At 46.5% G+C, this 26738-nt stretch overlaps 21 non-coding genes across 21 annotated transcripts; 10 read left to right on the top strand and 11 right to left on the bottom strand.

Annotated features, from left to right (window-relative positions):
* Nucleotides 1-1088: 1088 nt before the first annotated feature.
* trnaq-uug (transfer RNA glutamine (anticodon UUG)) lies at nt 1089-1160 on the bottom strand. Its single transcript has one exon. It is a non-coding gene; the product is annotated as a tRNA-Gln (tRNA).
* Nucleotides 1161-6449: 5289 nt separating this feature from the next.
* On the top strand, nt 6450-6521 carry trnae-cuc (transfer RNA glutamic acid (anticodon CUC)). The gene has a single exon. It is a non-coding gene; the product is annotated as a tRNA-Glu (tRNA).
* Nucleotides 6522-7313: 792 nt separating this feature from the next.
* Nucleotides 7314-7387, bottom strand: trnai-aau (transfer RNA isoleucine (anticodon AAU)). The gene has a single exon. It is a non-coding gene; the product is annotated as a tRNA-Ile (tRNA).
* A 153-nt stretch (nt 7388-7540) lies between these two features.
* Nucleotides 7541-7613, top strand: trnav-cac (transfer RNA valine (anticodon CAC)). The gene has a single exon. It is a non-coding gene; the product is annotated as a tRNA-Val (tRNA).
* Nucleotides 7614-8186: 573 nt separating this feature from the next.
* On the bottom strand, nt 8187-8258 carry trnaa-ugc (transfer RNA alanine (anticodon UGC)). Its single transcript has one exon. It is a non-coding gene; the product is annotated as a tRNA-Ala (tRNA).
* A 2605-nt stretch (nt 8259-10863) lies between these two features.
* Nucleotides 10864-10935, top strand: trnae-cuc (transfer RNA glutamic acid (anticodon CUC)). Its single transcript has one exon. It is a non-coding gene; the product is annotated as a tRNA-Glu (tRNA).
* A 792-nt stretch (nt 10936-11727) lies between these two features.
* Nucleotides 11728-11801, bottom strand: trnai-aau (transfer RNA isoleucine (anticodon AAU)). The gene has a single exon. It is a non-coding gene; the product is annotated as a tRNA-Ile (tRNA).
* A 153-nt stretch (nt 11802-11954) lies between these two features.
* On the top strand, nt 11955-12027 carry trnav-cac (transfer RNA valine (anticodon CAC)). The gene has a single exon. It is a non-coding gene; the product is annotated as a tRNA-Val (tRNA).
* A 573-nt stretch (nt 12028-12600) lies between these two features.
* trnaa-ugc (transfer RNA alanine (anticodon UGC)) lies at nt 12601-12672 on the bottom strand. The gene has a single exon. It is a non-coding gene; the product is annotated as a tRNA-Ala (tRNA).
* Nucleotides 12673-15277: 2605 nt separating this feature from the next.
* On the top strand, nt 15278-15349 carry trnae-cuc (transfer RNA glutamic acid (anticodon CUC)). The gene has a single exon. It is a non-coding gene; the product is annotated as a tRNA-Glu (tRNA).
* Nucleotides 15350-16141: 792 nt separating this feature from the next.
* Nucleotides 16142-16215, bottom strand: trnai-aau (transfer RNA isoleucine (anticodon AAU)). The gene has a single exon. It is a non-coding gene; the product is annotated as a tRNA-Ile (tRNA).
* A 153-nt stretch (nt 16216-16368) lies between these two features.
* trnav-cac (transfer RNA valine (anticodon CAC)) lies at nt 16369-16441 on the top strand. The gene has a single exon. It is a non-coding gene; the product is annotated as a tRNA-Val (tRNA).
* Nucleotides 16442-17014: 573 nt separating this feature from the next.
* On the bottom strand, nt 17015-17086 carry trnaa-ugc (transfer RNA alanine (anticodon UGC)). Its single transcript has one exon. It is a non-coding gene; the product is annotated as a tRNA-Ala (tRNA).
* Nucleotides 17087-19690: 2604 nt separating this feature from the next.
* Nucleotides 19691-19762, top strand: trnae-cuc (transfer RNA glutamic acid (anticodon CUC)). The gene has a single exon. It is a non-coding gene; the product is annotated as a tRNA-Glu (tRNA).
* Nucleotides 19763-20554: 792 nt separating this feature from the next.
* On the bottom strand, nt 20555-20628 carry trnai-aau (transfer RNA isoleucine (anticodon AAU)). The gene has a single exon. It is a non-coding gene; the product is annotated as a tRNA-Ile (tRNA).
* A 154-nt stretch (nt 20629-20782) lies between these two features.
* On the top strand, nt 20783-20855 carry trnav-cac (transfer RNA valine (anticodon CAC)). The gene has a single exon. It is a non-coding gene; the product is annotated as a tRNA-Val (tRNA).
* A 573-nt stretch (nt 20856-21428) lies between these two features.
* trnaa-ugc (transfer RNA alanine (anticodon UGC)) lies at nt 21429-21500 on the bottom strand. Its single transcript has one exon. It is a non-coding gene; the product is annotated as a tRNA-Ala (tRNA).
* A 2604-nt stretch (nt 21501-24104) lies between these two features.
* Nucleotides 24105-24176, top strand: trnae-cuc (transfer RNA glutamic acid (anticodon CUC)). The gene has a single exon. It is a non-coding gene; the product is annotated as a tRNA-Glu (tRNA).
* Nucleotides 24177-24968: 792 nt separating this feature from the next.
* trnai-aau (transfer RNA isoleucine (anticodon AAU)) lies at nt 24969-25042 on the bottom strand. The gene has a single exon. It is a non-coding gene; the product is annotated as a tRNA-Ile (tRNA).
* A 153-nt stretch (nt 25043-25195) lies between these two features.
* trnav-cac (transfer RNA valine (anticodon CAC)) lies at nt 25196-25268 on the top strand. Its single transcript has one exon. It is a non-coding gene; the product is annotated as a tRNA-Val (tRNA).
* Nucleotides 25269-25841: 573 nt separating this feature from the next.
* Nucleotides 25842-25913, bottom strand: trnaa-ugc (transfer RNA alanine (anticodon UGC)). The gene has a single exon. It is a non-coding gene; the product is annotated as a tRNA-Ala (tRNA).
* Between the last annotated feature and the right edge of the window lie 825 nt (nt 25914-26738).

Genomic DNA, 26738 nt, shown 5'->3' on the forward strand with positions numbered 1-26738 from the left:
GAATTCTGACTGTTACTCCTGAATTCTGCATATAATTCCGGAATACTGATGACTATTCTGGAATGCTGCTGCTTATTCAGGATTTCTGCCTTTCATTGTAGGACAAAAAAATTGACAGCTTTGTGGCTCTGTGGCACAATGGATAGCGCAGAGTTGAGAGTTGAAGTGCTTTTAGGGTGGATACCTGTTGCAGCAGCTCCCATCCTGAGAGCTAGAAAAAAGGACTGCACTCAGACATCCTGGAAAACAGCATCGCTACCCCCGGCTATGTGACTGGTGTGAGCTTTTGCTTGGCACAGAGGCAGCTAATAAACTGAAAGTTGTACTTTTTTCAAATAACATGGTGAGGAGGAGAAGAGAAGGTCTCTCAGCTGACATTCAGGCACAGCTGCTGGATAGACTGCGATCATGTACGAAATTTTCCTTTCAGTTGGATGAATCGACTCAGACGCGCTACCAATGCTCCACGAGGTCTGTTCACAGTTTCTGCTTTTCCAAGGACTCAGTTTAGCATGACATGATTAGCTTGATGTCCATATATGTGTTACTCATCATTACTAGATGAGCTGCAGTGAAACATCCAAGCGACCACCTCCCAGCACGAGTGATGGAGGCCATGAAGCCTCCTAAAGCTTTGAATGGAGCTGAAGTCATGATGCACTGATCTTTCTTTTTATATAATAATGTCTCATAAGTATTTGTTATAATATTGCCCCAAAAAGTCAGTCACACTTGTGTGAAATCAGCCTGTCCAGTCAGGATCAACACTGATTGTGTTTCAGCTGCTGTTGTGCAAATGGAACAGACAACAGGTGGAAATGAGAGGCAGTTATCAAGACAGCCCCTATAAAGGAGGTATTTGTTATAATACTTTAATAAATTATGTCTTCAGCTAGTTTTATACTCTTTATTAATCCCAGATTAAGGTGTCATTTAGGAGAGAGACTTAAATTCTATTTTTATGTAACTTCTCCTTCTGATACACTCTGATAGTTATTCAGTTACAACATGCTGACTGGAAATCTGCAAAGTGAGCCCTGAATTTTTAGAGAAAGTAGAAAGGACACCAGCATTACTGTCCAAACAAGAGGTTCCACTGAGATTTGAACTCAGATCACTGGAGTCAAATTCCAGAGTGCTAACCATTACACCATGGAACCTTCTTTGCATGGATCTTTTTCTCCTCCTCTACCTGGCCGACTGTCAGCAGTTAGAGATTGGTAAAGATATGTACAAAGATTTCTTCTACAAAGATTGAACACTTTGCATATCACTGTCCTCCATGAGGAGACTGTCCTCCATGTCTAGATAAGGCTTGCTGTCTAGCAGCTAGGAGAAATGTCTTGTGGCTGTGGCATTAGCTCAACACTGAATCATAGTTTATTTGTTGCATAACAGGAAGTGGTCTTGTATTAGGGTGTGACCCTCCTGAGAAGCAGAACCTCTCCTTTATAGGGGCTGTCTTGATAACTGTCTCTCATTTCCACCTGTTGTCTGTTCCATTTGCACAACAGCAGCTGAAACTAATCCACAATCAGTGTTGATTCTAACTGGACAGGCTGATTTCACACAAGTGTGACTGACTTTACATTGTTTCAGTGTTCCCTTTATACCCCAGTAAAGCCGTGCATACACTGTGTATTTTGGTCAGATTTTGACCAGAATTGTGAATCATACGTTTTTTTGGGGGTCGGGCCGAATTTCAGCTTTGTCGTGCGTCTTTAAGTGAGCAGTGTACTGGGGCTCACGAGAGGCGATTAACGTTGCACGAACGGCGATCGGATGATCAGTTGAATTTCTGACATGTTTGATATTTATGTCGCCCCTTGTGAGTATCGCACAGTTTAAGCAGAGATACAGCCCGAAGTCTGTTTTTTCTCCAACTGCGTATGCATTTGCCGAACACACTCGACGTCACTGCGCCTACACGAAATTGTTTCAGATGATAACAAACATGGTTATCATATCAAACACAGACTTCCCCAAAATCACAGTGTATTGGAGGCTTAATTGTTTGTTTGCTCGTTGCTTAAAAGAAATGTATTTTATTAATATGATTAATTATTATATTATATTATTACTCATATATTAGAAAATATATTATTATAAAATTATCAACAATCATCATGATTATCATCAATTATTATAAAATCCGAGTGGGAAAAAGTATGTAAAATATGTACAAATGTAGCAAAAAACTAAATTATTTACAACTATTTACCCTTGAATGCAGTAAACGCCCCCTTTTGTACAGCTATTTACAAGTATTATATACAGTACATTCAGGTGTCACACAAATTATTTGTGCCACTTCAAAAAGCACTTCCTGTCCACCACAACACAGAGGGGCACATCACAGCCTGACACTTCCAGGGTGTCATCGGATCATGACGGATCATCCACGTCATCAAACTCACTCTCTGGCTCAGACGCTGTCCCTGTGTCTCCCTCTGCGCCTTCCAGCTCAAAGAAGAGCTGCACTGCCTGCTCCACATTCAAAAGCCGTCTCATGACGCACAAAACAATAAAACGACTAAATCACACTGCACTACACACTAAACACACTTCACCACACACTAGCTATACACTCCAAACATGCTAAATATCACAAATCTGTCCATTGTCAAAACTTGCTATCGCTATCACTATCTGTCATTTGCTGGCTTTTCTCCCACAATCTTCCCTTAGCAACTAAATACCACGTGGTGCCATATACATTTTCTGATTGGTTGATGTGTTGCATTTTTCCACCAATAGCAAAGAGGGTGTCATGTTTCATGTCATGACAGTCAGAGCTGCTCTTACGCCGGTGTTTCCTGTGTCTGCCTGCATAAAACTCGCAGTAAACACGCAGTGAACGTGGCGAAAATGTTCATGAAAAAACATGTGTATATTATTTATCATAACTTGGGTTTTACGTGACATATTAAAAAAATTTAAAAACCTGTATATAGTTTGAAGTCCCCACTTTTAACACAAACTAAAACAGAGACTCAGCGACGCTGTGTCTTGCTGCTATCTTAAATTGGCCATGCGAAAAAGATGCACAGGCGCGTCAATTGACTCCAGGGGTATTAATTATTATTTATTTATTATTATTCATATATTAGAAAATATTAAGTACAGTTGATATTTTCTATTTTTTTGCAGTAATCAGAATATGCCAGAATTTACCTGGTAGTCTTTTACGAGTTCCTCTGACATCTCGTCTGCTTTCTACTTGTTCCTGTTCAAAAGAACAATTGAACTACTGTGAATTTCACAGATGCAAAACAAAACAAGTTACCTGTGTGCAAAAGCTGAAAAGAATGTTTTTACTTAGCTTTGACAGGCCTGCTTTACTTCTTCTTCTTTCTTACTAGGTGTTTTGGACTTGTACTGGTAAATGAACTGAGCCCTGGGAGCAGATTACATGGAGACACAAGCAGTTAGCTAAGGCACAAAAACATTAAACCTTACTGGGAAGATATCTGATGTGTCCACATTCCACCACAAAACAAGCTGCATGTTACATTAACCAGGTCAGTTTAACTTACAGAGATGCAGCAGCACTCATAAATCACCACTGATGATTGTTTACTGTCTGAAAAAGGCTACATGCTAACACGTGGGACTACAAACGATGTCATCAAACATCATCAAGCTGTTTGTACTGTAGAAGAAGCCGGAGCGCTAAACTCGGTGGTGGTGATGTTGTAGTCATGTGACCGTGCTGTAGTTAGCTTACCATTAGCTCTCCATGTCTTCTGATAGTATTTCAGTTTCAAATCCTGCTGAACAAACCCTGTAAGGACCATACACTGTTTCTGCAATATTAAAAAAAGATAATGGCACAATGGACACATTGTCCTGTAATAGAATCAGAGTGTATGACTTGCAACAAAAAACAATTTCACTTTGTAGATTTGTAGAACACAACATGTGCTTACACCAGAATCGGTCCTGTCAGGTTCGGAGAACATGTAAAAACAACACTAAGCACATGTTTTTCTACAACATTACAATATCTGCAGTTTGTACATTTCTTAGGGGAGAAGACAAAATTGCCTGGAGGAGGGAAGGCTGTAACAGACTTCATGGTCAGCAGATGATTAAAAGCTACAATGAGCAGATTACAAATACTACAATAGACCGCCTGACCACCTGTGGGGATTTCTGCCCACTGCAGCTCTCTGCTCATTGATATGAACTCTGACTGTGATAGTGATTCCTGCATGGTACAGATCTGTGCATGGTACAGATGTATGCATGCGTGTCATGCCGACATCACACCACAGCAAGGACACTTTTTGAGGTTACAACTCTGACATGAAGGCATTATGTGATGTCATCAAACAAACCCTACAATGTCATCAAGATCAGCTTACAAGATGTCACCAGGGAACCTGACTGAAAAAAAAAGGAAGTAGGACATTTGGACTGGCAGCATGCGCACCAGGGGCCCCAGAATGAACAAACAAACAAAGAAAAACAGAGCATAAACTATTGGACCCCTTCTCAGCAGCACCAGGGGCGCGGCGCTGCATTTACGGTACCAGGGGCACGAAGATGTCCCCGGCGCGGTTTGCTTGGTTTGGCCTGGGGAGGGGTGCTTAAGAGTGGGTGAACAGGTTGTAGCGGTGCGCAAGGTTGCGGTAGGGTTAGTGGGAGGATGCGTGGGTGAGCGGGAGAGTGTGGGCATTGTTGGGAGGCAGTGTGCAGGGCAGGGCAGGGCAGGGCAGAGGGGTGACTGAAGGTATTTTGCTCGGAGGAGGTTTTTCTTGTCTCTCTCGTCCGCTAACTGTGCTCAGGGTGAGCATGGCTCCCTCTCCAGTTTGGTGTTGGCGCTCCTTTACTTGTTTCCATTTCATTTCGCAGGTAAATCTGCACCGACCAGCGGCTCCGTTTGACAGACAGCTATCACAGAAAGTTGGCGACAGCTGAGCAAGTAGTCCCCTGTAAACGGCTTGTAAACAGCAGCTTGAACTGCAGCTGCTCTGCCTGACAGCTGCTGTACAACTGAAGCTTGATTGATTGACAGATTGTTTATGAGCGTCAGTCTTGCTGAGTGTACAGTCTCCAAGATCAGCTCATTAGCTTCTGCTTTCTTCAAGCTGTAAATCATGAGTGTGGTTAGTGCTTGCAGCAGTCACACTCATGATTTCCAGCTGCTTCTAAACTAAAAGCATCATATCTGATGTCATCTTTGGCTCACACTGTCTCAATGATACATCACAACTATATTCAGAAACAAACAGACAAATATGGGTCGAAGAGGAAACAGCTGTTCCGAAATTTGTTCAGATTATTGTTAAGAGGAGGATGATGGTCAAGCTGACATTAACTGTTCGGAGCTAGCTTGTTTTCTGGCCATTCGTATCAATGCAAAGTAGAAGTTGCACATGGATGAACGATGTCTTTCATTCTGAAAATCTGCGTTTCATTCTGTTATGCTGACTTTCATTCCAAAAATGGTGCCTTCCATTCAGGGGGAGCTGATTTCTGTTCCACAATAGTGACTGTTATTCTTTATAAAGCTCTGCATGGACTTGCTGCAGACTAGAACGCCAGCATTCCAATTCCTGTCATGTTCACTCGTTCAAAAATCAGCATGGTCCAACAACGGATCCACTCGTGACCCCGTGTGTTTTGCTCAAGCGGCAACCTTCGGGGCTCAAAGTGGAAGCCCATGCGGAACTGTCAAAACTTGTAATTCACGCCGCAACAGCTGGGGGTTGGCTCCAAAAGCGAGTAATTTCCCATAGACTCCCATGTTAAAATGGCCGACTTCACAGCAGAAACAAAAATGTTTACAGCCTGGTACAAAAAACCACTCTGGTCTCAGATGATAGGTTCTCTGCTAGTGTCAATTGTAGGGAGGGTGAATTTTTTTACAACTCACTCGTTTCAATGGTATTCGGACTTAAAATTACGCCTAATTATGGGCGTTGCCGCTTGAGTGACAGACAGTTGACGTATCACAGTGTGAGTTTCCTGCTTCCACGATCGCCCGCCCCCCTAAACCCCGCTCGTGCTCCCCCTCTTTGTCCATAATCGGAGTTTTAGTTGACGTGACGCTGCCAACATGGCGGCGGTCATCAAGTCCCGGAACCTCCCACCGAGCCTCAAAACGGCTCTTCAGAAACAAACGGGTGACGTCACGGAGGCTCTGTCCATAGTTTTTACTGTCAATGGTTTTGCTGCTTCCTCTCTGCTCTCCCACCTCTGTGTGCTTGTCCCCCGCTGATTAGCTGCCCTGCCCTAACGTGCTGCACCTGTGTCTGATTGTAGACGGGCCCTGCGCTCTTAACATGATTTGTCTGTGTGTGCGCAGGTATGTTCAGCACAGAGTTAGGTCCCTCAGATCCTCCAGCCCCTCTCCGTGATGTGTCCCGACATACCAAAAGTAGGTCATATATCACATCATTAGAAGTTCGTGGAACAACTGCTCAAGCCAGACCTACCCAGCCTCCCTGGTGGTCTAGTGGTTAGGATTCGGCGCTCTCACCGCCGCGGCCCGGGTTCGATTCCCGGTCAGGGAATTTTTAAAATTGTGCCTAATTTCCTTCCAGTCATTAATACAGTCCTACCTCGTGTCAACGCTCTCACCGCCGCGGCCCGGGGTTCGATTCCCGGTCAGGGAATTTTTTAAATTGTGCCTAATTTCCTTCCAGTCATTAATACAGTCCTACCTCGTGTCAACGAAGATTCTCAGTCATCCAGGTCATCATACGTAGAGAAGATTGAAGCAAGGCGTCTGGACTTGTAGAGTTTTCTTGAAGACGTTTCGCTGCTCATCCAAGCAGCTTCATCAGTTCTAACTGTTGGTGGGGAAACAATGGTGTTTATATGTGGTTGTAGACCTCAGTGGGTGGTTGCAGACCTCAGTGGGTGGGTCTGGGTAAAACTTACAAACAATAGCACTAAATGTTTCCATAATTACCTGTGATGGTCTGGCTGCCTGTGCCAGGTGTGTCCAACGACTGGCTAACGACTATGAGACTGCTGGAGGGACACTGGTTGACAGTCCTTTGTTCTTGCTGTGAGTATGTGACTTGGAGGAAAACTTCCTGGAATGGATGGAATCACTGCATTGTATGTCAGATGATGTCTGAGGCCACGACCTCTGTTAAGGGAAGGTTTTTTCCAGCTTAACATAGATGCTTCCTTGACTCCTATTTCAAACCACCTTTCCTCTCAGTCTAAAATGTGAACATTGTTGTCCTCAAAGGAGTGTCACAGATGCTTCTCACACAAGCCACACCCTTCCAGCGTGGCTTGCGTAAGGTGTGTTCATACTAAAGTCACGCCGTTTCTCAGCATAAATCACAGAATGGCCCGTACGGGGATTGAACCCGCGACCTTGGCGTTATTAGCACCACGCTCTAACCAACTGAGCTAACCGGCCCCGGCAGAGTTTAACGCACCTGTCATTTCGTCGGAAAACAAAAAAATGATAACCCTAGACGAACAGAATTCAACACGAGCACTGAACTATTTCGGACGTGAAATCACTGACAACAAGCTCACCCTGCTATTGTCTGAAATGCACACATTGTGAGTTTCTGTAGTGTAGTGGTTATCACGTTCGCCTCACACGCGAAAGGTCCCTGGTTCGAAACCTGGCAGAAACAGAACATTGTTTTGTTCAGAGTCTTTCTCCCTGTAGGGAGACTGATGAGGAAAGAAGTGCATTGGGACTGAAAAGGCGGCTGCAGGAGGAGAGCTGGCCCAGTTTGGTTCAGGAAGCAGTGCAGCTGTGTTCATTGATTAGCTGCTGCACTTTGGTTAGCTGAGAACAACTCAGTTTTTTCAGGAGTTTACATCGAGACAACTGGACTGAAGGATTGTTTTTTGAACACGTTTCGCCACTCCTCCAAGGCTACGTTCAGACTGCAGGTCTTAATGCTCAATTTGGATTTTTTGGTGAAATCCGATTTTTAGGTGTTTACAAAATAATATGCGACTGCTACCACTCTCCTGTGTACACGGACTGTGGCCCTGAAGTGACCCGCATGCGCAGAAGACAATATCAGATACAGGTCACATTAGTGCAAAACATTTAGATTTGGTCACTTTAGCCTGCAGTCTGAACGTAGCCCAAGTGGCTCCATCAGTTCTACTGAACTTGACCAGATGAAGCACATCAGACTTGTTAAGTCTAAACAATTAACTCTTTGAGCTGACAGAGGAGCATAAGATGCCCTTGGAGATGCCAGGGATTGAACCCGGGGCCTCATACATGCAAAGCATGCGCTCTACCACTGAGCTACATCCCCCACTTTTGTTAGGGCACGAGCACCGAGTAGTGCGAAGGCCCTATTGTAAATGTTTATTATGTGCATATAAACAAGATCCTGAGTAGCATAAAATAGATAAAGTAAAATATTGTCGGTGGAAGAACAACACTAAGCACATGTTTTTCTACAACATTACAATATCTGCAGTTTGTACATTTCTTAGGGGAGAAGACAAAATTGCCTGGAGGAGGGAAGGCTGTAACAGACTTCATGGTCAGCAGATGATTAAAAGCTACAATGAGCAGATTACAAATACTACAATAGACCGCCTGACCACCTGTGGGGATTTCTGCCCACTGCAGCTCTCTGCTCATTGATATGAACTCTGACTGTGATAGTGATTCCTGCATGGTACAGATCTGTGCATGGTACAGATGTATGCATGCGTGTCATGCCGACATCACACCACAGCAAGGACACTTTTTGAGGTTACAACTCTGACATGAAGGCATTATGTGATGTCATCAAACAAACCCTACAATGTCATCAAGATCAGCTTACAAGATGTCACCAGGGAACCTGACTGAAAAAAAAAAGGAAGTAGGACATTTGGACTGGCAGCATGCGCACCAGGGGCCCCAGAATGAACAAACAAACAAAGAAAAACAGAGCATAAACTATTGGACCCCTTCTCAGCAGCACCAGGGGCGCGGCGCTGCATTTACGGTACCAGGGGCACGAAGATGTTCCCGGCGCGGTTTGCTTGGTTTGGCCTGGGGAGGGGTGCTTAAGAGTGGGTGAACAGGGTGTAGCGGTGCGCAAGGTTGCGGTAGGGTTAGTGGGAGGATGCGTGGGTGAGCGGGAGAGTGTGGGCATTGTTGGGAGGCAGTGTGCAGGGCAGGGCAGGGCAGGGCAGAGGGGTGACTGAAGGTATTTTGCTCGGAGGAGGTTTTTCTTGTCTCTCTCGTCCGCTAACTGTGCTCAGGGTGAGCATGGCTCCCTCTCCAGTTTGGTGTTGGCGCTCCTTTACTTGTTTCCATTTCATTTCGCAGGTAAATCTGCACCGACCAGCGGCTCCGTTTGACAGACAGCTATCACAGAAAGTTGGCGACAGCTGAGCAAGTAGTCCCCTGTAAACGGCTTGTAAACAGCAGCTTGAACTGCAGCTGCTCTGCCTGACAGCTGCTGTACAACTGAAGCTTGATTGATTGACAGATTGTTTATGAGCGTCAGTCTTGCTGAGTGTACAGTCTCCAAGATCAGCTCATTAGCTTCTGCTTTCTTCAAGCTGTAAATCATGAGTGTGGTTAGTGCTTGCAGCAGTCACACTCATGATTTCCAGCTGCTTCTAAACTAAAAGCATCATATCTGATGTCATCTTTGGCTCACACTGTCTCAATGATACATCACAACTATATTCAGAAACAAACAGACAAATATGGGTCGAAGAGGAAACAGCTGTTCCGAAATTTGCTCAGATTATTGTTAAGAGGAGGATGATGGTCAAGCTGACATTAACTGTTCGGAGCTAGCTTGTTTTCTGGCCATTCGTATCAATGCAAAGTAGAAGTGGCACATGGATGAACGATGTCTTTCATTCTGAAAATCTGCGTTTCATTCTGTTATGCTGACTTTCATTCCAAAAATGGTGCCTTCCATTCAGGGGGAGCTGATTTCTGTTCCACAATAGTGACTGTTATTCTTTATAAAGCTCTGCATGGACTTGCTGCAGACTAGAACGCCAGCATTCCAATTCCTGTCATGTTCACTCGTTCAAAAATCAGCATGGTCCAACAACGGATCCACTCGTGACCCCGTGTGTTTTGCTCAAGCGGCAACCTTCGGGGCTCAAAGTGGAAGCCCATGCGGAAGTGTCAAAACTTGTAATTCACGCCGCAACAGCTGGGGGTTGGCTCCAAAAGCGAGTAATTTCCCATAGACTCCCATGTTAAAATGGCCGACTTCACAGCAGAAAAAAACATGTTTACAGCCTGGTACAAAAAACCACTCTGGTCTCAGATGATAGGTTCTCTGCTAGTGTCAATTGTAGGGAGGGTGAATTTTTTTACAACTCACTCGTTTCAATGGTATTCGGACTTAAAATTACGCCTAATTATGGGCGTTGCCGCTTGAGTGACAGACAGTTGACGTATCACAGTGTGAGTTTCCTGCTTCCACGATCGCCCGCCCCCCTAAACCCCGCTCGTGCTCCCCCTCTTTGTCCATAATCGGAGTTTTAGTTGACGTGACGCTGCCAACATGGCGGCGGTCATCAAGTCCCGGAACCTCCCACCGAGCCTCAAAACGGCTCTTCAGAAACAAACGGGTGACGTCACGGAGGCTCTGTCCATAGTTTTTACTGTCAATGGTTTTGCTGCTTCCTCTCTGCTCTCCCACCTCTGTGTGCTTGTCCCCCGCTGATTAGCTGCCCTGCCCTAACGTGCTGCACCTGTGTCTGATTGTAGACGGGCCCTGCGCTCTTAACATGATTTGTCTGTGTGTGCGCAGGTATGTTCAGCACAGAGTTAGGTCCCTCAGATCCTCCAGCCCCTCTCCGTGATGTGTCCCGACATACCAAAAGTAGGTCATATATCACATCATTAGAAGTTCGTGGAACAACTGCTCAAGCCAGACCTACCCAGCCTCCCTGGTGGTCTAGTGGTTAGGATTCGGCGCTCTCACCGCCGCGGCCCGGGTTCGATTCCCGGTCAGGGAATTTTTAAAATTGTGCCTAATTTCCTTCCAGTCATTAATACAGTCCTACCTCGTGTCAACGCTCTCACCGCCGCGGCCCGGGGTTCGATTCCCGGTCAGGGAATTTTTTAAATTGTGCCTAATTTCCTTCCAGTCATTAATACAGTCCTACCTCGTGTCAACGAAGATTCTCAGTCATCCAGGTCATCATACGTAGAGAAGATTGAAGCAAGGCGTCTGGACTTGTAGAGTTTTCTTGAAGACGTTTCGCTGCTCATCCAAGCAGCTTCATCAGTTCTAACTGTTGGTGGGGAAACAATGGTGTTTATATGTGGTTGTAGACCTCAGTGGGTGGTTGCAGACCTCAGTGGGTGGGTCTGGGTAAAACTTACAAACAATAGCACTAAATGTTTCCATAATTACCTGTGATGGTCTGGCTGCCTGTGCCAGGTGTGTCCAACGACTGGCTAACGACTATGAGACTGCTGGAGGGGCACTGGTTGACAGTCCTTTGTTCTTGCTGTGAGTATGTGACTTGGAGGAAAACTTCCTGGAATGGATGGAATCACTGCATTGTATGTCAGATGATGTCTGAGGCCACGACCTCTGTTAAGGGAAGGTTTTTTCCAGCTTAACATAGATGCTTCCTTGACTCCTATTTCAAACCACCTTTCCTCTCAGTCTAAAATGTGAACATTGTTGTCCTCAAAGGAGTGTCACAGATGCTTCTCACACAAGCCACACCCTTCCAGCGTGGCTTGCGTAAGGTGTGTTCATACTAAAGTCACGCCGTTTCTCAGCATAAATCACAGAATGGCCCGTACGGGGATTGAACCCGCGACCTTGGCGTTATTAGCACCACGCTCTAACCAACTGAGCTAACCGGCCCCGGCAGAGTTTAACGCACCTGTCATTTCGTCGGAAAACAAAAAAATGATAACCCTAGACGAACAGAATTCAACACGAGCACTGAACTATTTCGGACGTGAAATCACTGACAACAAGCTCACCCTGCTATTGTCTGAAATGCACACATTGTGAGTTTCTGTAGTGTAGTGGTTATCACGTTCGCCTCACACGCGAAAGGTCCCTGGTTCGAAACCTGGCAGAAACAGAACATTGTTTTGTTCAGAGTCTTTCTCCCTGTAGGGAGACTGATGAGGAAAGAAGTGCATTGGGACTGAAAAGGCGGCTGCAGGAGGAGAGCTGGCCCAGTTTGGTTCAGGAAGCAGTGCAGCTGTGATCATTGATTAGCTGCTGCACTTTGGTTAGCTGAGAACAACTCAGTTTTTTCAGGAGTTTACATCGAGACAACTGGACTGAAGGATTGTTTTTTGAACACGTTTCGCCACTCCTCCAAGGCTACGTTCAGACTGCAGGTCTTAATGCTCAATTTGGATTTTTTGGTGAAATCCGATTTTTTGGTGTTTACAAAATAATATGCGACTGCTACCACTCTCCTGTGTACACGGACTGTGGCCCTGAAGTGACCCGCATGCGCAGAAGACAATATCAGATACAGGTCACATTAGTGCAAAACATTTGGATTTGGTCACTTTAGCCTGCAGTCTGAACGTAGCCCAAGTGGCTCCATCAGTTCTACTGAACTTGACCAGATGAAGCACATCAGACTTGTTAAGTCTAAACAATTAACTCTTTGAGCTGACAGAGGAGCATAAGATGCCCTTGGAGATGCCAGGGATTGAACCCGGGGCCTCATACATGCAAAGCATGCGCTCTACCACTGAGCTACATCCCCCACTTTTGTTAGGGCACGAGCACCGAGTAGTGCGAAGGCCCTATTGTAAATGTTTATTATGTGCATATAAACAAGATCCTGAGTAGCATAAAATAGATAAAGTAAAATATTGTCGGTGGAAGAACAACACTAAGCACATGTTTTTCTACAACATTACAATATCTGCAGTTTGTACATTTCTTAGGGGAGAAGACAAAATTGCCTGGAGGAGGGAAGGCTGTAACAGACTTCATGGTCAGCAGATGATTAAAAGCTACAATGAGCAGATTACAAATACTACAATAGACCGCCTGACCACCTGTGGGGATTTCTGCCCACTGCAGCTCTCTGCTCATTGATATGAACTCTGACTGTGATAGTGATTCCTGCATGGTACAGATCTGTGCATGGTACAGATGTATGCATGCGTGTCATGCCGACATCACACCACAGCAAGGACACTTTTTGAGGTTACAACTCTGACATGAAGGCATTATGTGATGTCATCAAACAAACCCTACAATGTCATCAAGATCAGCTTACAAGATGTCACCAGGGAACCTGACTGAAAAAAAAAAGGAAGTAGGACATTTGGACTGGCAGCATGCGCACCAGGGGCCCCAGAATGAACAAACAAACAAAGAAAAACAGAGCATAAACTATTGGACCCCTTCTCAGCAGCACCAGGGGCGCGGCGCTGCATTTACGGTACCAGGGGCACGAAGATGTTCCCGGCGCGGTTTGCTTGGTTTGGCCTGGGGAGGGGTGCTTAAGAGTGGGTGAACAGGTTGTAGCGGTGCGCAAGGTTGCGGTAGGGTTAGTGGGAGGATGCGTGGGTGAGCGGGAGAGTGTGGGCATTGTTGGGAGGCAGTGTGCAGGGCAGGGCAGGGCAGGGCAGAGGGGTGACTGAAGGTATTTTGCTCGGAGGAGGTTTTTCTTGTCTCTCTCGTCCGCTAACTGTGCTCAGGGTGAGCATGGCTCCCTCTCCAGTTTGGTGTTGGCGCTCCTTTACTTGTTTCCATTTCATTTCGCAGGTAAATCTGCACCGACCAGCGGCTCCGTTTGACAGACAGCTATCACAGAAAGTTGGCGACAGCTGAGCAAGTAGTCCCCTGTAAACGGCTTGTAAACAGCAGCTTGAACTGCAGCTGCTCTGCCTGACAGCTGCTGTACAACTGAAGCTTGATTGATTGACAGATTGTTTATGAGCGTCAGTCTTGCTGAGTGTACAGTCTCCAAGATCAGCTCATTAGCTTCTGCTTTCTTCAAGCTGTAAATCATGAGTGTGGTTAGTGCTTGCAGCAGTCACACTCATGATTTCCAGCTGCTTCTAAACTAAAAGCATCATATCTGATGTCATCTTTGGCTCACACTGTCTCAATGATACATCACAACTATATTCAGAAACAAACAGACAAATATGGGTCGAAGAGGAAACAGCTGTTCCGAAATTTGCTCAGATTATTGTTAAGAGGAGGATGATGGTCAAGCTGACATTAACTGTTCGGAGCTAGCTTGTTTTCTGGCCATTCGTATCAATGCAAAGTAGAAGTGGCACATGGATGAACGATGTCTTTCATTCTGAAAATCTGCGTTTCATTCTGTTATGCTGACTTTCATTCCAAAAATGGTGCCTTCCATTCAGGGGGAGCTGATTTCTGTTCCACAATAGTGACTGTTATTCTTTATAAAGCTCTGCATGGACTTGCTGCAGACTAGAACGCCAGCATTCCAATTCCTGTCATGTTCACTCGTTCAAAAATCAGCATGGTCCAACAACGGATCCACTCGTGACCCCGTGTGTTTTGCTCAAGCGGCAACCTTCGGGGCTCAAAGTGGAAGCCCATGCGGAAGTGTCAAAACTTGTAATTCACGCCGCAACAGCTGGGGGTTGGCTCCAAAAGCGAGTAATTTCCCATAGACTCCCATGTTAAAATGGCCGACTTCACAGCAGAAAAAAACATGTTTACAGCCTGGTACAAAAAACCACTCTGGTCTCAGATGATAGGTTCTCTGCTAGTGTCAATTGTAGGGAGGGTGAATTTTTTTACAACTCACTCGTTTCAATGGTATTCGGACTTAAAATTACGCCTAATTATGGGCGTTGCCGCTTGAGTGACAGACAGTTGACGTATCACAGTGTGAGTTTCCTGCTTCCACGATCGCCCGCCCCCCTAAACCCCGCTCGTGCTCCCCCTCTTTGTCCATAATCGGAGTTTTAGTTGACGTGACGCTGCCAACATGGCGGCGGTCATCAAGTCCCGGAACCTCCCACCGAGCCTCAAAACGGCTCTTCAGAAACAAACGGGTGACGTCACGGAGGCTCTGTCCATAGTTTTTACTGTCAATGGTTTTGCTGCTTCTTCTCTGCTCTCCCACCACTGTGTGCTTGTCCCCCGCTGATTAGCTGCCCTGCCCTAACGTGCTGCACCTGTGTCTGATTGTAGACGGGCCCTGCGCTCTTAACATGATTTGTCTGTGTGTGCGCAGGTATGTTCAGCACAGAGTTAGGTCCCTCAGATCCTCCAGCCCCTCTCCGTGATGTGTCCCGACATACCAAAAGTAGGTCATATATCACATCATTAGAAGTTCGTGGAACAACTGCTCAAGCGAGACCTACCCAGCCTCCCTGGTGGTCTAGTGGTTAGGATTCGGCGCTCTCACCGCCGCGGCCCGGGTTCGATTCCCGGTCAGGGAATTTTTAAAATTGTGCCTAATTTCCTTCCAGTCATTAATACAGTCCTACCTCGTGTCAACGCTCTCACCGCCGCGGCCCGGGGTTCGATTCCCGGTCAGGGAATTTTTTAAATTGTGCCTAATTTCCTTCCAGTCATTAATACAGTCCTACCTCGTGTCAACGAAGATTCTCAGTCATCCAGGTCATCATACGTAGAGAAGATTGAAGCAAGGCGTCTGGACTTGTAGAGTTTTCTTGAAGACGTTTCGCTGCTCATCCAAGCAGCTTCATCAGTTCTAACTGTTGGTGGGGAAACAATGGTGTTTATATGTGGTTGTAGACCTCAGTGGGTGGTTGCAGACCTCAGTGGGTGGGTCTGGGTAAAACTTACAAACAATAGCACTAAATGTTTCCATAATTACCTGTGATGGTCTGGCTGCCTGTGCCAGGTGTGTCCAACGACTGGCTAACGACTATGAGACTGCTGGAGGGGCACTGGTTGACAGTCCTTTGTTCTTGCTGTGAGTATGTGACTTGGAGGAAAACTTCCTGGAATGGATGGAATCACTGCATTGTATGTCAGATGATGTCTGAGGCCACGACCTCTGTTAAGGGAAGGTTTTTTCCAGCTTAACATAGATGCTTCCTTGACTCCTATTTCAAACCACCTTTCCTCTCAGTCTAAAATGTGAACATTGTTGTCCTCAAAGGAGTGTCACAGATGCTTCTCACACAAGCCACACCCTTCCAGCGTGGCTTGCGTAAGGTGTGTTCATACTAAAGTCACGCCGTTTCTCAGCATAAATCACAGAATGGCCCGTACGGGGATTGAACCCGCGACCTTGGCGTTATTAGCACCACGCTCTAACCAACTGAGCTAACCGGCCCCGGCAGAGTTTAACGCACCTGTCATTTCGTCGGAAAACAAAAAAATGATAACCCTAGACGAACAGAATTCAACACGAGCACTGAACTATTTCGGACGTGAAATCACTGACAACAAGCTCACCCTGCTATTGTCTGAAATGCACACATTGTGAGTTTCTGTAGTGTAGTGGTTATCACGTTCGCCTCACACGCGAAAGGTCCCTGGTTCGAAACCTGGCAGAAACAGAACATTGTTTTGTTCAGAGTCTTTCTCCCTGTAGGGAGACTGATGAGGAAAGAAGTGCATTGGGACTGAAAAGGCGGCTGCAGGAGGAGAGCTGGCCCAGTTTGGTTCAGGAAGCAGTGCAGCTGTGATCATTGATTAGCTGCTGCACTTTGGTTAGCTGAGAACAACTCAGTTTTTTCAGGAGTTTACATCGAGACAACTGGACTGAAGGATTGTTTTTTGAACACGTTTCGCCACTCCTCCAAGGCTACGTTCAGACTGCAGGTCTTAATGCTCAATTTGGATTTTTTGGTGAAATCCGATTTTTAGGTGTTTACAAAATAATATGCGACTGCTACCACTCTCCTGTGTACACGGACTGTGGCCCTGAAGTGACCCGCATGCGCAGAAGACAATATCAGATACAGGTCACATTAGTGCAAAACATTTGGATTTGGTCACTTTAGCCTGCAGTCTGAACGTAGCCCAAGTGGCTCCATCAGTTCTACTGAACTTGACCAGATGAAGCACATCAGACTTGTTAAGTCTAAACAATTAACTCTTTGAGCTGACAGAGGAGCATAAGATGCCCTTGGAGATGCCAGGGATTGAACCCGGGGCCTCATACATGCAAAGCATGCGCTCTACCACTGAGCTACATCCCCCACTTTTGTTAGGGCACGAGCACCGAGTAGTGCGAAGGCCCTATTGTAAATGTTTATTATGTGCATATAAACAAGATCCTGAGTAGCATAAAATAGATAAAGTAAAATATTGTCGGTGGAAGAACAACACTAAGCACATGTTTTTCTACAACATTACAATATCTGCAGTTTGTACATTTCTTAGGGGAGAAGACAAAATTGCCTGGAGGAGGGAAGGCTGTAACAGACTTCATGGTCAGCAGATGATTAAAAGCTACAATGAGCAGATTACAAATACTACAATAGACCGCCTGACCACCTGTGGGGATTTCTGCCCACTGCAGCTCTCTGCTCATTGATATGAACTCTGACTGTGATAGTGATTCCTGCATGGTACAGATCTGTGCATGGTACAGATGTATGCATGCGTGTCATGCCGACATCACACCACAGCAAGGACACTTTTTGAGGTTACAACTCTGACATGAAGGCATTATGTGATGTCATCAAACAAACCCTACAATGTCATCAAGATCAGCTTACAAGATGTCACCAGGGAACCTGACTGAAAAAAAAAGGAAGTAGGACATTTGGACTGGCAGCATGCGCACCAGGGGCCCCAGAATGAACAAACAAACAAAGAAAAACAGAGCATAAACTATTGGACCCCTTCTCGGCAGCACCAGGGGCGCGGCGCTGCATTTACGGTACCAGGGGCACGAAGATGTCCCCGGCGCGGTTTGCTTGGTTTGGCCTGGGGAGGGGTGCTTAAGAGTGGGTGAACAGGTTGTAGCGGTGCGCAAGGTTGCGGTAGGGTTAGTGGGAGGATGCGTGGGTGAGCGGGAGAGTGTGGGCATTGTTGGGAGGCAGTGTGCAGGGCAGGGCAGGGCAGGGCAGAGGGGTGACTGAAGGTATTTTGCTCGGAGGAGGTTTTTCTTTTCTCTCTCGTCCGCTAACTGTGCTCAGGGTGAGCATGGCTCCCTCTCCAGTTTGGTGTTGGCGCTCCTTTACTTGTTTCCATTTCATTTCGCAGGTAAATCTGCACCGACCAGCGGCTCCGTTTGACAGACAGCTATCACAGAAAGTTGGCGACAGCTGAGCAAGTAGTCCCCTGTAAACGGCTTGTAAACAGCAGCTTGAACTGCAGCTGCTCTGCCTGACAGCTGCTGTACAACTGAAGCTTGATTGATTGACAGATTGTTTATGAGCGTCAGTCTTGCTGAGTGTACAGTCTCCAAGATCAGCTCATTAGCTTCTGCTTTCTTCAAGCTGTAAATCATGAGTGTGGTTAGTGCTTGCAGCAGTCACACTCATGATTTCCAGCTGCTTCTAAACTAAAAGCATCATATCTGATGTCATCTTTGGCTCACACTGTCTCAATGATACATCACAACTATATTCAGAAACAAACAGACAAATATGGGTCGAAGAGGAAACAGCTGTTCCGAAATTTGCTCAGATTATTGTTAAGAGGAGGATGATGGTCAAGCTGACATTAACTGTTCGGAGCTAGCTTGTTTTCTGGCCATTCGTATCAATGCAAAGTAGAAGTGGCACATGGATGAACGATGTCTTTCATTCTGAAAATCTGCGTTTCATTCTGTTATGCTGACTTTCATTCCAAAAATGGTGCCTTCCATTCAGGGGGAGCTGATTTCTGTTCCACAATAGTGACTGTTATTCTTTATAAAGCTCTGCATGGACTTGCTGCAGACTAGAACGCCAGCATTCCAATTCCTGTCATGTTCACTCGTTCAAAAATCAGCATGGTCCAACAACGGATCCACTCGTGACCCCGTGTGTTTTGCTCAAGCGGCAACCTTCGGGGCTCAAAGTGGAAGCCCATGCGGAAGTGTCAAAACTTGTAATTCACGCCGCAACAGCTGGGGGTTGGCTCCAAAAGCGAGTAATTTCCCATAGACTCCCATGTTAAAATGGCCGACTTCACAGCAGAAAAAAACATGTTTACAGCCTGGTACAAAAAACCACTCTGGTCTCAGATGATAGGTTCTCTGCTAGTGTCAATTGTAGGGAGGGTGAATTTTTTTACAACTCACTCGTTTCAATGGTATTCGGACTTAAAATTACGCCTAATTATGGGCGTTGCCGCTTGAGTGACAGACAGTTGACGTATCACAGTGTGAGTTTCCTGCTTCCACGATCGCCCGCCCCCCTAAACCCCGCTCGTGCTCCCCCTCTTTGTCCATAATCGGAGTTTTAGTTGACGTGACGCTGCCAACATGGCGGCGGTCATCAAGTCCCGGAACCTCCCACCGAGCCTCAAAACGGCTCTTCAGAAACAAACGGGTGACGTCACGGAGGCTCTGTCCATAGTTTTTACTGTCAATGGTTTTGCTGCTTCTTCTCTGCTCTCCCACCACTGTGTGCTTGTCCCCCGCTGATTAGCTGCCCTGCCCTAACGTGCTGCACCTGTGTCTGATTGTAGACGGGCCCTGCGCTCTTAACATGATTTGTCTGTGTGTGCGCAGGTATGTTCAGCACAGAGTTAGGTCCCTCAGATCCTCCAGCCCCTCTCCGTGATGTGTCCCGACATACCAAAAGTAGGTCATATATCACATCATTAGAAGTTCGTGGAACAACTGCTCAAGCGAGACCTACCCAGCCTCCCTGGTGGTCTAGTGGTTAGGATTCGGCGCTCTCACCGCCGCGGCCCGGGTTCGATTCCCGGTCAGGGAATTTTTAAAATTGTGCCTAATTTCCTTCCAGTCATTAATACAGTCCTACCTCGTGTCAACGCTCTCACCGCCGCGGCCCGGGGTTCGATTCCCGGTCAGGGAATTTTTTAAATTGTGCCTAATTTCCTTCCAGTCATTAATACAGTCCTACCTCGTGTCAACGAAGATTCTCAGTCATCCAGGTCATCATACGTAGAGAAGATTGAAGCAAGGCGTCTGGACTTGTAGAGTTTTCTTGAAGACGTTTCGCTGCTCATCCAAGCAGCTTCATCAGTTCTAACTGTTGGTGGGGAAACAATGGTGTTTATATGTGGTTGTAGACCTCAGTGGGTGGTTGCAGACCTCAGTGGGTGGGTCTGGGTAAAACTTACAAACAATAGCACTAAATGTTTCCATAATTACCTGTGATGGTCTGGCTGCCTGTGCCAGGTGTGTCCAACGACTGGCTAACGACTATGAGACTGCTGGAGGGGCACTGGTTGACAGTCCTTTGTTCTTGCTGTGAGTATGTGACTTGGAGGAAAACTTCCTGGAATGGATGGAATCACTGCATTGTATGTCAGATGATGTCTGAGGCCACGACCTCTGTTAAGGGAAGGTTTTTTCCAGCTTAACATAGATGCTTCCTTGACTCCTATTTCAAACCACCTTTCCTCTCAGTCTAAAATGTGAACATTGTTGTCCTCAAAGGAGTGTCACAGATGCTTCTCACACAAGCCACACCCTTCCAGCGTGGCTTGCGTAAGGTGTGTTCATACTAAAGTCACGCCGTTTCTCAGCATAAATCACAGAATGGCCCGTACGGGGATTGAACCCGCGACCTTGGCGTTATTAGCACCACGCTCTAACCAACTGAGCTAACCGGCCCCGGCAGAGTTTAACGCACCTGTCATTTCGTCGGCAAAACAAAAAAATGATAACCCTAGACGAACAGAATTCAACACGAGCACTGAACTATTTCGGACGTGAAATCACTGACAACAAGCTCACCCTGCTATTGTCTGAAATGCACACATTGTGAGTTTCTGTAGTGTAGTGGTTATCACGTTCGCCTCACACGCGAAAGGTCCCTGGTTCGAAACCTGGCAGAAACAGAACATTGTTTTGTTCAGAGTCTTTCTCCCTGTAGGGAGACTGATGAGGAAAGAAGTGCATTGGGACTGAAAAGGCGGCTGCAGGAGGAGAGCTGGCCCAGTTTGGTTCAGGAAGCAGTGCAGCTGTGATCATTGATTAGCTGCTGCACTTTGGTTAGCTGAGAACAACTCAGTTTTTTCAGGAGTTTACATCGAGACAACTGGACTGAAGGATTGTTTTTTGAACACGTTTCGCCACTCCTCCAAGGCTACGTTCAGACTGCAGGTCTTAATGCTCAATTTGGATTTTTTGGTGAAATCCGATTTTTTGGTGTTTACAAAATAATATGCGACTGCTACCACTCTCCTGTGTACACGGACTGTGGCCCTGAAGTGACCCGCATGCGCAGAAGACAATATCAGATACAGGTCACATTAGTGCAAAACATTTGGATTTGGTCACTTTAGCCTGCAGTCTGAACGTAGCCCAAGTGGCTCCATCAGTTCTACTGAACTTGACCAGATGAAGCACATCAGACTTGTTAAGTCTAAACAATTAACTCTTTGAGCTGACAGAGGAGCATAAGATGCCCTTGGAGATGCCAGGGATTGAACCCGGGGCCTCATACATGCAAAGCATGCGCTCTACCACTGAGCTACATCCCCCACTTTTGTTAGGGCACGAGCACCGAGTAGTGCGAAGGCCCTATTGTAAATGTTTATTATGTGCATATAAACAAGATCCTGAGTAGCATAAAATAGATAAAGTAAAATATTGTCGGTGGAAGAACAACACTAAGCACATGTTTTTCTACAACATTACAATATCTGCAGTTTGTACATTTCTTAGGGGAGAAGACAAAATTGCCTGGAGGAGGGAAGGCTGTAACAGACTTCATGGTCAGCAGATGATTAAAGCTACAATGAGCAGATTACAAATACTACAATAGACCGCCTGACCACCTGTGGGGATTTCTGCCCACTGCAGCTCTCTGCTCATTGATATGAACTCTGACTGTGATAGTGATTCCTGCATGGTACAGATCTGTGCATGGTACAGATGTATGCATGCGTGTCATGCCGACATCACACCACAGCAAGGACACTTTTTGAGGTTACAACTCTGACATGAAGGCATTATGTGATGTCATCAAACAAACCCTACAATGTCATCAAGATCAGCTTACAAGATGTCACCAGGGAACCTGACTGAAAAAAAAAAGGAAGTAGGACATTTGGACTGGCAGCATGCGCACCAGGGGCCCCAGAATGAACAAACAAACAAAGAAAAACAGAGCATAAACTATTGGACCCCTTCTCAGCAGCACCAGGGGCGCGGCGCTGCATTTACGGTACCAGGGGCACGAAGATGTTCCCGGCGCGGTTTGCTTGGTTTGGCCTGGGGAGGGGTGCTTAAGAGTGGGTGAACAGGTTGTAGCGGTGCGCAAGGTTGCGGTAGGGTTAGTGGGAGGATGCGTGGGTGAGCGGGAGAGTGTGGGCATTGTTGGGAGGCAGTGTGCAGGGCAGGGCAGGGCAGGGCAGAGGGGTGACTGAAGGTATTTTGCTCGGAGGAGGTTTTTCTTGTCTCTCTCGTCCGCTAACTGTGCTCAGGGTGAGCATGGCTCCCTCTCCAGTTTGGTGTTGGCGCTCCTTTACTTGTTTCCATTTCATTTCGCAGGTAAATCTGCACCGACCAGCGGCTCCGTTTGACAGACAGCTATCACAGAAAGTTGGCGACAGCTGAGCAAGTAGTCCCCTGTAAACGGCTTGTAAACAGCAGCTTGAACTGCAGCTGCTCTGCCTGACAGCTGCTGTACAACTGAAGCTTGATTGATTGACAGATTGTTTATGAGCGTCAGTCTTGCTGAGTGTACAGTCTCCAAGATCAGCTCATTAGCTTCTGCTTTCTTCAAGCTGTAAATCATGAGTGTGGTTAGTGCTTGCAGCAGTCACACTCATGATTTCCAGCTGCTTCTAAACTAAAAGCATCATATCTGATGTCATCTTTGGCTCACACTGTCTCAATGATACATCACAACTATATTCAGAAACAAACAGACAAATATGGGTCGAAGAGGAAACAGCTGTTCCGAAATTTGCTCAGATTATTGTTAAGAGGAGGATGATGGTCAAGCTGACATTAACTGTTCGGAGCTAGCTTGTTTTCTGGCCATTCGTATCAATGCAAAGTAGAAGTGGCACATGGATGAACGATGTCTTTCATTCTGAAAATCTGCGTTTCATTCTGTTATGCTGACTTTCATTCCAAAAATGGTGCCTTCCATTCAGGGGGAGCTGATTTCTGTTCCACAATAGTGACTGTTATTCTTTATAAAGCTCTGCATGGACTTGCTGCAGACTAGAACGCCAGCATTCCAATTCCTGTCATGTTCACTCGTTCAAAAATCAGCATGGTCCAACAACGGATCCACTCGTGACCCCGTGTGTTTTGCTCAAGCGGCAACCTTCGGGGCTCAAAGTGGAAGCCCATGCGGAAGTGTCAAAACTTGTAATTCACGCCGCAACAGCTGGGGGTTGGCTCCAAAAGCGAGTAATTTCCCATAGACTCCCATGTTAAAATGGCCGACTTCACAGCAGAAAAAAACATGTTTACAGCCTGGTACAAAAAACCACTCTGGTCTCAGATGATAGGTTCTCTGCTAGTGTCAATTGTAGGGAGGGTGAATTTTTTTACAACTCACTCGTTTCAATGGTATTCGGACTTAAAATTACGCCTAATTATGGGCGTTGCCGCTTGAGTGACAGACAGTTGACGTATCACAGTGTGAGTTTCCTGCTTCCACGATCGCCCGCCCCCCTAAACCCCGCTCGTGCTCCCCCTCTTTGTCCATAATCGGAGTTTTAGTTGACGTGACGCTGCCAACATGGCGGCGGTCATCAAGTCCCGGAACCTCCCACCGAGCCTCAAAACGGCTCTTCAGAAACAAACGGGTGACGTCACGGAGGCTCTGTCCATAGTTTTTACTGTCAATGGTTTTGCTGCTTCCTCTCTGCTCTCCCACCACTGTGTGCTTGTCCCCCGCTGATTAGCTGCCCTGCCCTAACGTGCTGCACCTGTGTCTGATTGTAGACGGGCCCTGCGCTCTTAACATGATTTGTCTGTGTGTGCGCAGGTATGTTCAGCACAGAGTTAGGTCCCTCAGATCCTCCAGCCCCTCTCCGTGATGTGTCCCGACATACCAAAAGTAGGTCATATATCACATCATTAGAAGTTCGTGGAACAACTGCTCAAGCGAGACCTACCCAGCCTCCCTGGTGGTCTAGTGGTTAGGATTCGGCGCTCTCACCGCCGCGGCCCGGGTTCGATTCCCGGTCAGGGAATTTTTAAAATTGTGCCTAATTTCCTTCCAGTCATTAATACAGTCCTACCTCGTGTCAACGCTCTCACCGCCGCGGCCCGGGGTTCGATTCCCGGTCAGGGAATTTTTTAAATTGTGCCTAATTTCCTTCCAGTCATTAATACAGTCCTACCTCGTGTCAACGAAGATTCTCAGTCATCCAGGTCATCATACGTAGAGAAGATTGAAGCAAGGCGTCTGGACTTGTAGAGTTTTCTTGAAGACGTTTCGCTGCTCATCCAAGCAGCTTCATCAGTTCTAACTGTTGGTGGGGAAACAATGGTGTTTATATGTGGTTGTAGACCTCAGTGGGTGGTTGCAGACCTCAGTGGGTGGGTCTGGGTAAAACTTACAAACAATAGCACTAAATGTTTCCATAATTACCTGTGATGGTCTGGCTGCCTGTGCCAGGTGTGTCCAACGACTGGCTAACGACTATGAGACTGCTGGAGGGGCACTGGTTGACAGTCCTTTGTTCTTGCTGTGAGTATGTGACTTGGAGGAAAACTTCCTGGAATGGATGGAATCACTGCATTGTATGTCAGATGATGTCTGAGGCCACGACCTCTGTTAAGGGAAGGTTTTTTCCAGCTTAACATAGATGCTTCCTTGACTCCTATTTCAAACCACCTTTCCTCTCAGTCTAAAATGTGAACATTGTTGTCCTCAAAGGAGTGTCACAGATGCTTCTCACACAAGCCACACCCTTCCAGCGTGGCTTGCGTAAGGTGTGTTCATACTAAAGTCACGCCGTTTCTCAGCATAAATCACAGAATGGCCCGTACGGGGATTGAACCCGCGACCTTGGCGTTATTAGCACCACGCTCTAACCAACTGAGCTAACCGGCCCCGGCAGAGTTTAACGCACCTGTCATTTCGTCGCAAAACAAAAAAATGATAACCCTAGACGAACAGAATTCAACACGAGCACTGAACTATTTCGGACGTGAAATCACTGACACCAAGCTCACCCTGCTATTGTCTGAAATGCACACATTGTGAGTTTCTGTAGTGTAGTGGTTATCACGTTCGCCTCACACGCGAAAGGTCCCTGGTTCGAAACCTGGCAGAAACAGAACATTGTTTTGTTCAGAGTCTTTCTCCCTGTAGGGAGACTGATGAGGAAAGAAGTGCATTGGGACTGAAAAGGCGGCTGCAGGAGGAGAGCTGGCCCAGTTTGGTTCAGGAAGCAGTGCAGCTGTGATCATTGATTAGCTGCTGCACTTTGGTTAGCTGAGAACAACTCAGTTTTTTCAGGAGTTTACATCGAGACAACTGGACTGAAGGATTGTTTTTTGAACACGTTTCGCCACTCCTCCAAGGCTACGTTCAGACTGCAGGTCTTAATGCTCAATTTGGATTTTTTGGTGAAATCCGATTTTTTGGTGTTTACAAAATAATATGCGACTGCTACCACTCTCCTGTGTACACGGACTGTGGCCCTGAAGTGACCCGCATGCGCAGAAGACAATATCAGATACAGGTCACATTAGTGCAAAACATTTGGATTTGGTCACTTTAGCCTGCAGTCTGAACGTAGCCCAAGTGGCTCCATCAGTTCTACTGAACTTGACCAGATGAAGCACATCAGACTTGTTAAGTCTAAACAATTAACTCTTTGAGCTGACAGAGGAGCATAAGATGCCCTTGGAGATGCCAGGGATTGAACCCGGGGCCTCATACATGCAAAGCATGCGCTCTACCACTGAGCTACATCCCCCACTTTTGTTAGGGCACGAGCACCGAGTAGTGCGAAGGCCCTATTGTAAATGTTTATTATGTGCATATAAACAAGATCCTGAGTAGCATAAAATAGATAAAGTAAAATATTGTCGGTGGAAGAACAACACTAAGCACATGTTTTTCTACAACATTACAATATCTGCAGTTTGTACATTTCTTAGGGGAGAAGACAAAATTGCCTGGAGGAGGGAAGGCTGTAACAGACTTCATGGTCAGCAGATGATTAAAGGCTACAATGAGCAGATTACAAATACTACAATAGACCGCCTGACCACCTGTGGGGATTTCTGCCCACTGCAGCTCTCTGCTCATTGATATGAACTCTGACTGTGATAGTGATTCCTGCATGGTACAGATCTGTGCATGGTACAGATGTATGCATGCGTGTCATGCCGACATCACACCACAGCAAGGACACTTTTTGAGGTTACAACTCTGACATGAAGGCATTATGTGATGTCATCAAACAAACCCTACAATGTCATCAAGATCAGCTTACAAGATGTCACCAGGGAACCTGACTGAAAAAAAAAAGGAAGTAGGACATTTGGACTGGCAGCATGCGCACCAGGGGCCCCAGAATGAACAAACAAACAAAGAAAAACAGAGCATAAACTATTGGACCCCTTCTCAGCAGCACCAGGGGCGCGGCGCTGCATTTACGGTACCAGGGGCACGAAGATGTTCCCGGCGCGGTTTGCTTGGTTTGGCCTGGGGAGGGGTGCTTAAGAGTGGGTGAACAGGTTGTAGCGGTGCGCAAGGTTGCGGTAGGGTTAGTGGGAGGATGCGTGGGTGAGCGGGA

Source organism: Parambassis ranga, unplaced genomic scaffold (assembly GCF_900634625.1).
Source record: "Parambassis ranga unplaced genomic scaffold, fParRan2.1 scaffold_33_arrow_ctg1, whole genome shotgun sequence".
In the NCBI taxonomy this organism is placed as follows: domain Eukaryota; kingdom Metazoa; phylum Chordata; class Actinopteri; family Ambassidae; genus Parambassis; species Parambassis ranga.